Source organism: Passer domesticus, chromosome 6 (genome assembly GCF_036417665.1).
Source record: "Passer domesticus isolate bPasDom1 chromosome 6, bPasDom1.hap1, whole genome shotgun sequence".
In the NCBI taxonomy this organism is placed as follows: domain Eukaryota; kingdom Metazoa; phylum Chordata; class Aves; order Passeriformes; family Passeridae; genus Passer; species Passer domesticus.
In genome coordinates, this window is record NC_087479.1 from 46,033,010 (window position 1) to 46,045,287 (window position 12,278).

At 38.6% G+C, this 12,278-nt stretch overlaps 1 long non-coding RNA gene across 2 annotated transcripts in view; it reads left to right on the forward strand.

Annotated features, from left to right (window-relative positions):
• LOC135303405 (uncharacterized) overlaps positions 1-11,800 on the forward strand; it is a 54,647-nt gene extending 42,847 nt beyond the window's left edge. For both annotated transcript variants that reach the window (XR_010364896.1, XR_010364897.1), the window contains 4 exons: positions 861-1,097; positions 1,567-1,661; positions 4,216-7,594; positions 9,256-11,800. This is a non-coding gene — a long non-coding RNA (uncharacterized LOC135303405). The remainder of the gene's footprint in view (positions 1-860; positions 1,098-1,566; positions 1,662-4,215; positions 7,595-9,255) is intronic.
• The last annotated feature ends 478 nt before the right edge of the window (positions 11,801-12,278 follow it).

Genomic DNA, 12,278 nt, shown 5'->3' on the forward strand with positions numbered 1-12,278 from the left:
GGGCAGGCACATCAGTGGTTCACACTTGCTGAGCTTTAATTCTTATCACAAGTACAAGCCCACTTCTTGTACAGTCTGGAAAAGTCTTTCTGTAGCCCCTGACAGAACTGCAATACTATCTATGGTCTTTTATATTTATCTCATGAAAATATAAATAAATTGCATCTACATCAATAAAGCTTGTAAAATGAAATTATAAGTATTCCCAAAAAGCAAGCTAACAAGCAATACCTTCTCTTCTCTTATACCAATAAAACAATAAAAGTCAGTGTTACAGTCTTTGATAAGTGGCAAATGGAAAAATCAATGAACAATGAACAATTAACCCCATATGTAATTGTTATAGAATAATCAGTGGAAAAGGGCTTAAAATCTTTTTATAATGAAATTAAGGTAACTGAAATATTTTCATATTTGGTAAAAAACTGGGTTACCTCTGTCTTCAAACAACAACAGCCCCCTTTTATTTTTTTAATCTGCAGGGCTGCTGCCTAAGAGAAAAATGTTTTGAGTTTTCGTTCACAAAACTGTAATATTGGCTGCTGTGCAGATCAGATTCCAGCTATGGGACATCTCCAGCTTGCCCACCAGTTATGGCAGCCCTTATTTGGGTTGTGGGGTCATGCAGTTGATGTGATTCGACTCCACCACTATCACACCTGCCTTTATCAAGGCTATGCAGCTCACCCCCTGTTTGTACATAAAGCATTAGGTGGTGTGGCTATCACTTACTTCCTGCACAGCTGCTCCTTGTGTCTTCAAGGGAATGGAGCCAAATAGGAACAACCTTGAATGTGGACTGTGCCAACAGGATGCAAGTGGCCCACCTCCATGGACATCTTTTTTTCTTCTGTTTCCAGAGAGCTGATGTACAGTCCATGTTTCCGTTGAGGAATGTTGGTCTTCCACTGGCCATGTGTGCAGACAAGCTGACCAACTGGCCCCATGGGCTCTGAGTGCTGACACCAGCCATGCAGAATTGAATCTTGTGATCTCCCAAAACATGTCTTTCCTGTGGACCTTCCTGTGAACCTGGAGTGATGGGAGCCTTCTGTTAGTGGGCATGCCCAGATGGATCAGCAATAGAGTCCCTAAAGGTAAAATGAGAGAGAAGCCTTTGCTACTTAGGACTAAATAAGAATCAACCCTTACTACTGACTTAGTTAATACTTGAACAAGATGAGTCAATACTTCATAGCTTATTTTTTAATAAGCTGTATTGACTTAATACAGCTCATTAAAGAATACATATATAAAATGGAAAACTCAAGAAAACTTTTGTCTTCTGTGACCTGTAACACATTTTATATAATGTAATACATTTTATATGCTGTCTGAAATACAGACTTTTAAAACCTGAACTGGAAGCTTGATTTGGGGCACCAGGAAAATATCTGGAAAATGCTAACAATTCTGTTCAGCGTGTGGTGGATTCATCACCTTCTCTCTCATGTGATCATGTGAAGGGTACCAGGTAGCTTGTACCCACTGCCATGATTTCCCCAAGCAAGTATGATGTGTTTGAGTGCAGACTATCACTGCTGATACTCCCCTATTTGCTTTCAGGAAGGAGCTGAATGGCCACACAAAAAGTAGCCTGAGCTGCATTCTTTGTTCACCATAGCACCTGCTTGGTCAGACTATGCTACAAGAGACACAGGGTGGGTAGTAAAATCATGTAAGTAGCAATGGGAAGTAAAGGGAGGGTTTGAAGGGGTAGAAAATGCAGGCTGTTTGTTTATTTGTTCATGTAGCCAGGGACATCAAACAAATACATTAACTGACCCAGAGATTTGTGGATTTGGGACATCACCCGGAGTTGGATTTCAGCACCAGTACAGGAAAAGTCTGATTATCTGACCCAATAAGTTTGAATGGGTTCCCATTTCTCTGGTTATTAACTGGCTTCTGAGAGCTGCTAAATCAGTAAATTGTTAGCATTTCTGTATCTGAACTCAACAAGCTTGACTTGCTCATCCAGTTACTGTTGCACATGCTTTGACATCAACTTTAGCAAGGAGGAGGATTTGAACCAGGAACTCCTATAAACAATTTTTCTTTGAAATCAGATTAGCAAGTCAGAAATGCCAAGTGATAAGAGAAGACTTTCCTTCACAAGACTTCCTTTAGCAACCCTGAGTTAATGGCATTGGGAGGACATTAGCCTTCATATCCACCCTACACAGGGTAGAAAAATTGATTCACTGTCATCATGAAAGTTATAATTTCAACTTTGCTTCAGCAAGCTATGGAATATAATTAGAGATGTACTAAAACCACACATACCTTCCCTATTTTAAAAGGAAAAGGAAAAGGAATTATGCACCTGGAAGAAAAGTTCACCCAAAATCTGGATTAAAAAAAAAAAGGGGGGGGTGGGGGAAAGGGGGTGGGGGGAGAAAATCAACCTGCAGTGTCTTTGCTTCCTGGTTTTGACATTAAGGTCCTTTGTAGGCCAACAGTGAGCCATCCAAGCGGGTAGACGGAAAGCTTCTTCTTGGGGTGAAGAGATAGAGATGGAGAGATGCTTCTTTTTTGGAAGCTGACTGGTCACTAGAAAGATAATTTTAGCAAATTCACCCTGGCATAATATTCCTGACTAGTTCTTCCAGTAGCAACCCTTGTATAGACTGGAGTAAATCAAGAAGGGCCTTGTTTTGAGGTGTGCACAGCTGCACGTTGGCATCACACCTACAAAATACACTCTTTGGAGAGTCAGATACACTGAAGCCTGCGGTTCCTCATCAAGCAGGCACGCAAGATATACTGAGGGAGGAGTACTTGGTGAACTTGTAGGAGGGCAGTTTCTCTTCTAAAAATAACAAAACCGTTTCCCTTTCTTTTCTTCTGTTGAACTATAATGATATGGTCTATCTCAGACTCAACACCTTTTTTGGGGATAGAACTCTAGAATAAAAAGTCACATTGAAAGTAGGATGATATTATAAGCAATTTAGGAACCTACAATTATCCAAACTGCCACCAGCAGAAGAGTAACCTATTAAACCTAAGAGTTTTTTTACTTAGGTCTGTTCTTAAAGTCATTACCCAAAAGATTTACATTACTAATATATTCAGACCATTGCTATTACAAAAATATTATTGCATCACATCATATCTACATCTACAAAACTGGATGGACTATTCTCCAAAAAGCAGTTTTCAGGTGGGTATTCACATGCATGCTGGTTTACGGATGTAGCAAAACCTCTCACACCTAGCCTGTATCATCCTAGCTAAAATGGAATCCAAGGAGGTGAAAAACTCATAGAGTGAAATGCACTCACTGGGTGTCTTAAATCCAGCAGTAAGTTTCATGGTCCTCCTCCATTGAGAGTGGAGAGAACCACCCCCAGAGCATCATTCAGCCCACCTAGAACCTGACTGGAACATGTAGCATAGCTCCACCTGAGGTTACACCATTCTGTAGCAAACACCATTAAAAAGCAGCTTTCAGAAGTAGCTTCTGACACCCGACCCAAGAAGATCAGTGTCATTCCTTTGTCTTGATCAATTTTAATGCAAAAGAAGGAAACACATTATACTGCATGAGAAATGCAGCCAAACTCTGTACATGCAGTGTTTCCATGCACAGGCCCTAGTTAGGGCTGTGATCTGTCATCACTGTGGTGGGTCATTACCCACAGGTATGAAGTTGCTTCTGTCAATATTTGCTCAAGTCTGCAAATAAATGGATTACCTGAATGTATATGTCTCTGCAAAGATTTACATGTTAGATTTGTCGTTATCAGATCGCAGAGGGTGTAACACAAATTTGACCACAATCATTTCAAAGAGCTAAGCTTCTTTCTCACCCTGGCATTTTACCACAGGTTTCAGAGTAATAGAGACAAGATCAAAATACATAAAATAAATGCAGAGCAAGCAAAAATTTTGCTTCTCTTACTTTTTTATGTTTAGTATGAAATTCCACAATTAAAATAATTCTCATCTGAAACAGTTTTAAAGATAGAAATGGCTTTGTGAGCCAATGTGAACACACTTTCAAAAAACACAACTCCAAAGGAAATGGAAAGAAAAAAACCCAAGAGTAATTATTTTTTTCTTTTTTTTTTCCATTCTCATTTTCATAAATGTCTAAAAGGTCAGGGAGGAGAATGTACTGAAAATTAATTTGACACCCCTTACATGTCTTTGCTACATATCTGGTGGAAAAGTGTTTTTTCACTCACTGTGTGAATTTTCTTGTTGCAGTGGTTCCTACTTTAAAGTGGATAAAGAGGAAGGTGCCACAGAGGTGAACAAAAGAGTGTAGAATTTTCTATCATACCTGAAAAATTACCTATAGCACCTACCTTATTAAGCTGTCATGGAAGCCAAGACTGTGTTGAATCATTACATCAGGATGTTCCAGTCACTGGGAGAGTTCAGCTTTCTTTGAGGTTTGTGGTTCAGGGTTCAGACAGAGAATTGTGAAGTTTCCTGACTGAAAGGAAGTAATTATTTATATTCATATACTAGTGCAGGAATAGTATGTTCCACTGATAGGGAGGGAAACTCTTCTTGGACTTGGCTAAAAATACTCATTCTTTTGAACCTATAAAATGGACTTTCAGAGATGCTCTCGAACTAAAAGCTTCCTTGAGCAACATGTGTTCGTATTTAAAAGTAAAGCCAAGGAATCTGGCTCTTACAAGGCACATGAAATGAGCAGCAGGTTGAGAATTTGAGTTCCAAATGGCCAATAAAGTCCATTTTTAATGTTACACAGTACTACAGTCAGAGCTACCAGCAGTACTTGCACTAAATTATAATAGCATTGAATATTAAAAAACCCAACCAAACCTCAAACAGCTATGTACTTCAAAATTAACCAGGTCAAAGGGTTGGAAGAATGAGGGATTTTGAAAGTCTGTAAAGGAAAAAGAATCATAACTGTAACTATAATCTTTACCCCTGAACATTATTTTATATATTTGCTTTTAGTATTTCTTCACTTCCTGTTTGCATGAAAATAATGTCTTTCACAAGCTACCTCCATTAGGCTTGTTCCCAAAGGTATTTATTTCCAGTCAAATTATATTACTGCTCTTTTTACCATTTTTTCTTCCTCAGTGTGCATTTTCTTTAAAAAAAATATGAATTTATCTTTCTAATTTATTTTAACCCAGAAATTTTCTGCTTGATATTTTCTCAGCTAATGCCAGACAATTTCTTCCTCCTCCTTCTTGTAAGTCCCCTTTTTTAAGAGCTTCTTGTTTGATTTCTTCTGATATACATACACCTATCTCAAGACCTTTATTGTAACATTTATGGGTTTCATATATGTGTATTCTGCTTTTTTAATATTGTTCCTATGTTTTCTTTCAAGGGAAGTACTACTCTTTAATTTTCCACACACTGGCAATATTTTTATTGGCCAGATAGAGAATATAAGCTCACACATTACTATGTCAGAGGGAAGAGTAATGAGTTTGCTTTTGTTTTATTAGATGTTAAAAAATGGTTTACCAGTTTCTGAGAATCAGTTGACACTTTTTTCTCTATACCTCATCCCATTATAATTATCTATGAGGTGTCCATGCTGCTCTGGTTTCATATCTCTTCTGGTTTTGGCTGCAATTCTAACATGTAAATGGCCAAACAATCAATTTATCCCCCAAAATCAGTTGAACCAACAATGTCTGTGGCAGCAAAACTACTATCTTTTTAGAGACATTTTAACACATTAACAAAACAAATTACTCAGTAAAGGGCTTACATGCTTCAAGATTTTTTTTCTGTTTTCTTCCTTTCCATTACTAGTGATGCAGCTTTCCCTCTTCACTGGGTGCATACATAAAATCCAAAGTTTGCCCAGATGGGAGCTGTTATGGGTGAGCTCCACAACCTCCAGGACAGCAGGAACCTGTCACTGGATGCTGTGTCAGGTTCAGGCTGACATGTTTCTTCTGCTCCTCTGCACATCAAACACAGAAATACAACATAGTCCAGCATCCTTGGGAAGGTAAAACTGCTTTATCCAATAGCTTTGGGCTTTGCATCTGGATTTTAGGAGGAGCTGCTGGCTATGCGACTCTAACTCTAAGAAGTGCAACTATGAAATCAGAGCGATTTTGGACATAATTAAACTGGAGAGTTACATCTGTCAATGTCTAGCACCTTTTTGTTCCTGGGAGCATTACTTGGGGATTGCGCCACATTCCAAAGGAACAAACCATCTGAACTTCTTCCCAGAGATCTACATACAACCCATCACCCATCTGAATAGTCACAGGACTAACAGCAAAATAAAGATCCATGCTGACATGCAACAGGGATCCTTATTTAATCCTAGAACTGATACAATATTTCAGAAAGCCACTGAGAAGAACAAGGTTTCCATACACTAAAAGACCTTGGACTGTATATCTGTATACAGGGGGAGATGAGTAATTTCTTCATGAGCCACTCTCATCATTAGTCTTTACCATCAAAAGGTATTATCAGAGCTGGCTGGTCACTGGTGTACATCTCCTTTCCCACCCCAATATAAAACCAGCTAGTTTCCAGCCTTTTTCAATGCTACTACGTTCTTCTCTTTATTCTTGCTCCTTCCAACCAAGTCACTTCTTCCTTCCTGGTAATCTGTGTGGCACTGCTCTAAAGAGCATTGTTGAAAAAAATGTAAAAGGGTCATTGCCAAGACCATTCTTTGCTCTGAACACTGCTTTCTGTTGCCATGACTGCTGAAGTAGCAATATATACTGTGTTTTAGTGTTTTCATAGTGTGTTTCCTGTCAGGGTAAGCAGTGGCTGAAAGCCTCTGCCATGTGCACCACACAGTGGATGCATCTTGAAGGAGGTTCTCATGGACCCCCTCATGCCCTAAAGAGCTATTTCTACAAATGGCACGTCTTGGGTAGCTGGGGTCTGTCATAACAAAGATAAAATAAGGAGAAACATTAGCTATGGGTGACTGACTGGACACAAATAACTATAGGGTACAGAGGTTTAAAATGCAGCTCATTTCCCTCCTTGACCTAGTCCCAGCCCTTAACTGTAACATCTTGAAGGTAAATGTTAGAGCAGGAAGACATTTTTCCTGCAGGGTATTTCCATCTTGCACACGGTTTCATGAAGTTCTCCTTTTATGATCACCTTGTGCAATGCTGTGAGCCCAGCAGAACGGGCTGTGGCAGGGTGTTTTGGCATTTCAGTCTTGCACTTGGTCCTTCCAGTCCATGGAATGCCTCCAAGACGACAGGTGAGTAGTGGCTGAGCAGATCAGCTGATTTCACACACGTATCCACTTTCCTGAACCTGGATGAATATCTGCAGTAATTCTTTGCTAATATTTACCCAAAGAGTTGCACTCTGTGTATGTTGTACTATATCCTGCTTCCATGCTTTCTACTTTTTTCCTATACATTATTACCTGTGCCTGTTTTGCTGTCTGTCTTTTTGTTCTTTTGTTGCAGTCCACTCTGGAAATATTTTGCCCCATAATTACACACCTAGTAGAGCAGAGGTTTGGTCTGAGATGAAGATATTTGCACTTATAAATACATATAAGGACAGCAGTTCAGCTTCTCTTTATATGTTCATGACTTCATACCACCTTCCACAGTCACCTTCTCAAGACTGGCTTCAGGTAATCCAACATATTTATTTTTCTTAGGTCATTAGGCTCTATACTGCCCCATATGCCCTGAATTCCCAACATTTCATTTTTACTAGGCATGAGGTCTGACCCATGTATTGTAAAATAACAGATTTTGCCTGCTACAAATGTGGAACAGGCAAAGCCCAGTATGTAATCAGAGGTAAGAGAAAAGAGTGTGATCCAGATCCAAACTTTTTCAGGCTTTTGGAAGATTAAGTTATGGTTTTGATGTTAATGTTCAGTATACATCTGAGTGGCCTCAGTGGAGGGCAGAGAATCCTAGTTTAACATCTCTTTTCCCGGGAACACCAGTGGCTGTGTGCTCCTCTCTTACAGGGCATCATGAACCCAACTCATCATTAAACAAGAGAGTTACACTGAAGTCAGTAGAAGAGGGCTGACTCACAGTACCCAAGTATTTACCTCTACTAATTTTTGGTAACAGAATAGAAATTTTCCAGTTAGGTGTATCCAAACAGTGGCTTTCTATGAGACATTTGATGCAGATATGTATCTAAATTTATGTCAAATTTTCAGGGGTTCCAGAGGTTTAGGGAGAATTTGTTCCAGAACAGTAATAGTTCTGGAATAGACTGTTGAGGGTGTTCAAATAACAGATGCTTTTTCTCATTCACTTAAATTAAATTATCATGGATAGATAACAAAGAATAAATACCCAGCTAGAATTCTTGCTTTAACTTAATTATTTAGAGAGTTTAAATGTAAGACTGAAGTGCAGCACAAGCTCTGTTCTGAAACCTCATTTAAAGGATCAATGTGGTCCCACTTGGGGACATAATTTACAAGTAATGATTACAATCTTTTATAGCTAGATGTTCACGTGCACTGATTTTGGGATAAAGGATTCCTATCCCACCTAAAGCATTATATCTGGTTTAAAAATGGTCTATACACTGATATAAGGAGCATTCCTCCCTGCAGAACAAGCTGAATGCAAATCTAATGCTAAGTGCTCATATATCAAAGACAGTGGGTTTATGGTCATTTATTAAAAATTGAGCTGGCTAATAATTACACCACCAAATATACCTCACAAGTTTAACTGAACTTTACCTCAGATCTAAGACTTTTCAAGTCTTTCCAAAGGGCTCATGCACATTATAAATATCTTTATCTTATTTTTAAGTCTTAAATTATTGCATAATTTAAAAACAAATTAAATACTGGCAACAGAATTTCATCTAAGTTGCTCTCTGTAAAAATTCAGTAATGGCTTCAGAGGCAGCAGCAGCTTTGCAAAGGTTACTGTCTGTTGCCTGGGTGGCTGAAGAACTGCTGCAGTGGTCAGATACCTCTGGAAGTCTGGTTATCAAAAGATATATTAAATGAGATCAGCAAATGTCTCAGGAAACAATTTCACAGGGCAGCCAGAGCGTCTGACCTGGCAGAAAAAGCCAGTATTAGCTGGTCCAGGACACTGCCTTCTTTAGTTCATCTAGATAATCAAACAGCAGAAGAAATCAGAAATATTAAGAGTTCTGAAAACTACTTTCATCCCACCATTCATATAAAAAATTGCATTTCTATGCAATACTTTTCTATGTTTTCATATGAAAACATAATGTGTCTAATGTTTACATATTCACTTTGTATTGAGACCCAGATGTTGTTTTTTTTTTCTTTTTCAGCAACAGATCTGCAGGGATGATGTACCTTGAGGCTCTAATCACCTTTCTTTAGGTGATTAGAGCTATGTCTCCAATCCTTTGCACTATTTGTTGCTACACAAGCAAGAGACACAGGTGAAATACTAAGCACTTCAGCATCCCTGTCCTTAATTGAGTGGAGATGTGTAGTACTTTCAGGAAATTTGCCTTTTGACTTGGAAATCTCTGCTCTGCTCCTCCTCTTTCTTTTATCTTGAATTGGCTAATCCTGTTTTCCTCTTAAATGCAAAACCTGACTATCCTACATAATCCCAAAATGGCATCACAGTGTGAAAACCATCATGTTCAGATATTTCCCCAGTGTAACAATCATGATGGAAATGCAACATATTTTTTTTCCTACAGCAGGGTAGGTGTTACTTTCTAAACTTAGCAGAAGCAACTTCCCAGCTGGCTCCTTGAACAAATATGGAAAAACAAACAAGTAGGTTGGATTCGATGATCTCAGAGGTATTTTCCAACCTAATTGATTCTGTGATTCTGTGAAATAAAAGTAGACAAACATTCTATAACTCCCAAAAATGGCAGACAAGTGATCTAGAAGCTGTTTGTTGAAACAAATAATCGTCAGAATAAGTACCTCTAACCACAACCATCAGTCATTAAGTTCATGCAAATGCAGAATTCAACTTTAACTTGTATTTGCATGTATTAACTTATATAACAATAATTAATTATTATTAATAATGAGAAGGGTCAAAATCTTCCTTCCTTATTTTCTGACTCAACTTAACTTGAAAAATGGCCCTTTCCCCCTCTGTGCACCAAAGGAGCCTTTCATCCAAACTGCCTCAGCATCCTCAGTCCATTCTCACATTAGCTTTGCTCCTTGAATCCCTACTTCACTACTTGCCAGCATAGAAAAAGAGCTAAAGGGAGACTCTGCCTTTCCTCAGCTGCAGAGTCTTGTTGCCCCTCTGTAGCCCTGCTAGGAGGAATAGTCAGGAGTCATCAGCCAAATCCCTGCCTAACAAGTGGGAAATTGGACTTGGAACCAAGCCTTGATTGGTACTGAATTTCACTGGGACAGCATCTGAGAATTTTCAGAATTTAAAGTACTATATTTCTGAGATGTGAAAATGTGTGATCTGGTCAACAGGTTGTTGCGCTTGCAGGTATCCGTGGTCTCAAACAGCCAAGCAAACAATCACAAGCCACAGGATAATTGCACAGAAGTTTGACAGAATTAATTACAGAGACTATAGGGTCAATATATATTATTAGTTCAACTGAAGGTTCTACTACAGATAAAGACAGAATATACTTCAGAATCTGGGTTTTAACCTGACCAGAGTGTTTTTGTTCAAAATAGAGTTACATTTTCTGGCTGAAATATGTTATCTTAAAGAATATAATTATGGAAAAAACCCGTGACATGCACATTGGCAACACGGATTTCTGAGGACTCTGCTTATTTCCTGCTGTTGCTGCACCATAACTCTCAATAAGAGCATGCCCTTTCAGGTGTATTGCTCTCTGTTTAGTCAGCCAAGAGGGAAGCTCTTGGGATTCAGGATTGTTTCCAAGAACCTGTGACAGATACAGTAATATTTGTCTCTTCCATCATGGAAAATGTGCTGTCTGACACCTGTGGAAGCCCTGTGTAAACTGGCATGCTCCTCATACGTGCAGGCTGGTACTCAGCTCAGTATATTTAAACTCCTTAGTACACAGCAACACCCACCAAGAATAAATTACTCTTCTATCCACATTAGATGAACCAGGAGAACTCTCCAGGTGAAAGTGCAATTTTGTTTTTTGCAGTCATTGCAGAAACAAATGTGTTTAACCTCTAGGTCTTCATAGGAGATATTTTGGCTGAACAAGAATCCCAAATTTGGGACCTGTGTGGTTACAGGTGGTATGGTTACTATTAAAAGAAAGCTTTGAATTAATCTCAGATAAAATAAAGTGAGAGGTCTCTACTTTCTTCTTCTTAATATAAGAAATTTTCTTTCAGACACCTATCTGCAGAGCACAGCTTAGTATTAAACATGCACCTTCGGGTGGAAACCAACTACAAAATTGTATTCTTTGCTGTAGTTCTTGTTCGCTTAGATAATGGTTGAACAAGCTAGTCTTTGTTTTTGATGATGCTTGACTTGAAGTTGTATATTTAGTGTTTTGGCACTAAACAGAACAACCTTTTGGCAATCTCTGTGACTGTGTACTTGCTCAATACTTTGTTTAAAAATACTGTCATGATAAAATCTGCTCTTCACTCTAATAGAAAATACATATTCAAACAGCACAGATTTTGCTGAGAGAATGGGAAAATGCTAAAATGGGAATTCTATACATTAAGAGTTTATTAAATTAATATAGTAAGTTATTATTATATATTATACTGATATCACAAATCATTCTAGTTCTTTGTACGAACATATAAATAAGTATCTGTTCTGGACATAAAGCCATTCAATGACTTGGTAACACCGTTCCTTGACAATATCAACCTTGGATGGGCAACAAGTACTCAGAAATTGCAGAGGGAAATAGATGCCAGAAGCCAGCCAGGCAGGTGCATACAGTTTGTTATAATACCCAGTTAGCAGGTCTGTAAAATAGCATCCTTTCACTTCCTGTTTCACATGAGGTAGGCTTACAAGTCTTATGCTTCCAGAGCATTGCTGCACATCCTTATGCATGTCATGTCTGCTGCCAGGAATTTTTACTGCAGTTTCATCCTGATTAGAGAGATTTTTCAAGTCAGACTTCAGTTTGTAACTACCAGTGGTTCTTATGATGATTACATTTCCTGCTAGCAATAGGAAAAGACCTATAGCTATCCTCAAATAATGCAGTCAAGGATATGCTAGTCAGACTCCAAGTGCTGAGGATGTAAAAACCAATTGCCAATATCCAGGATAGCTGCAAAATTTTCTAAATACATTTTTCACTGTAGAGGGTAAACCTTCTCTTTAGGCTCAGTGATCCTGCAGATGATAGTAGTGACACATGAAGGAAGCAGTCTGCCCATAACA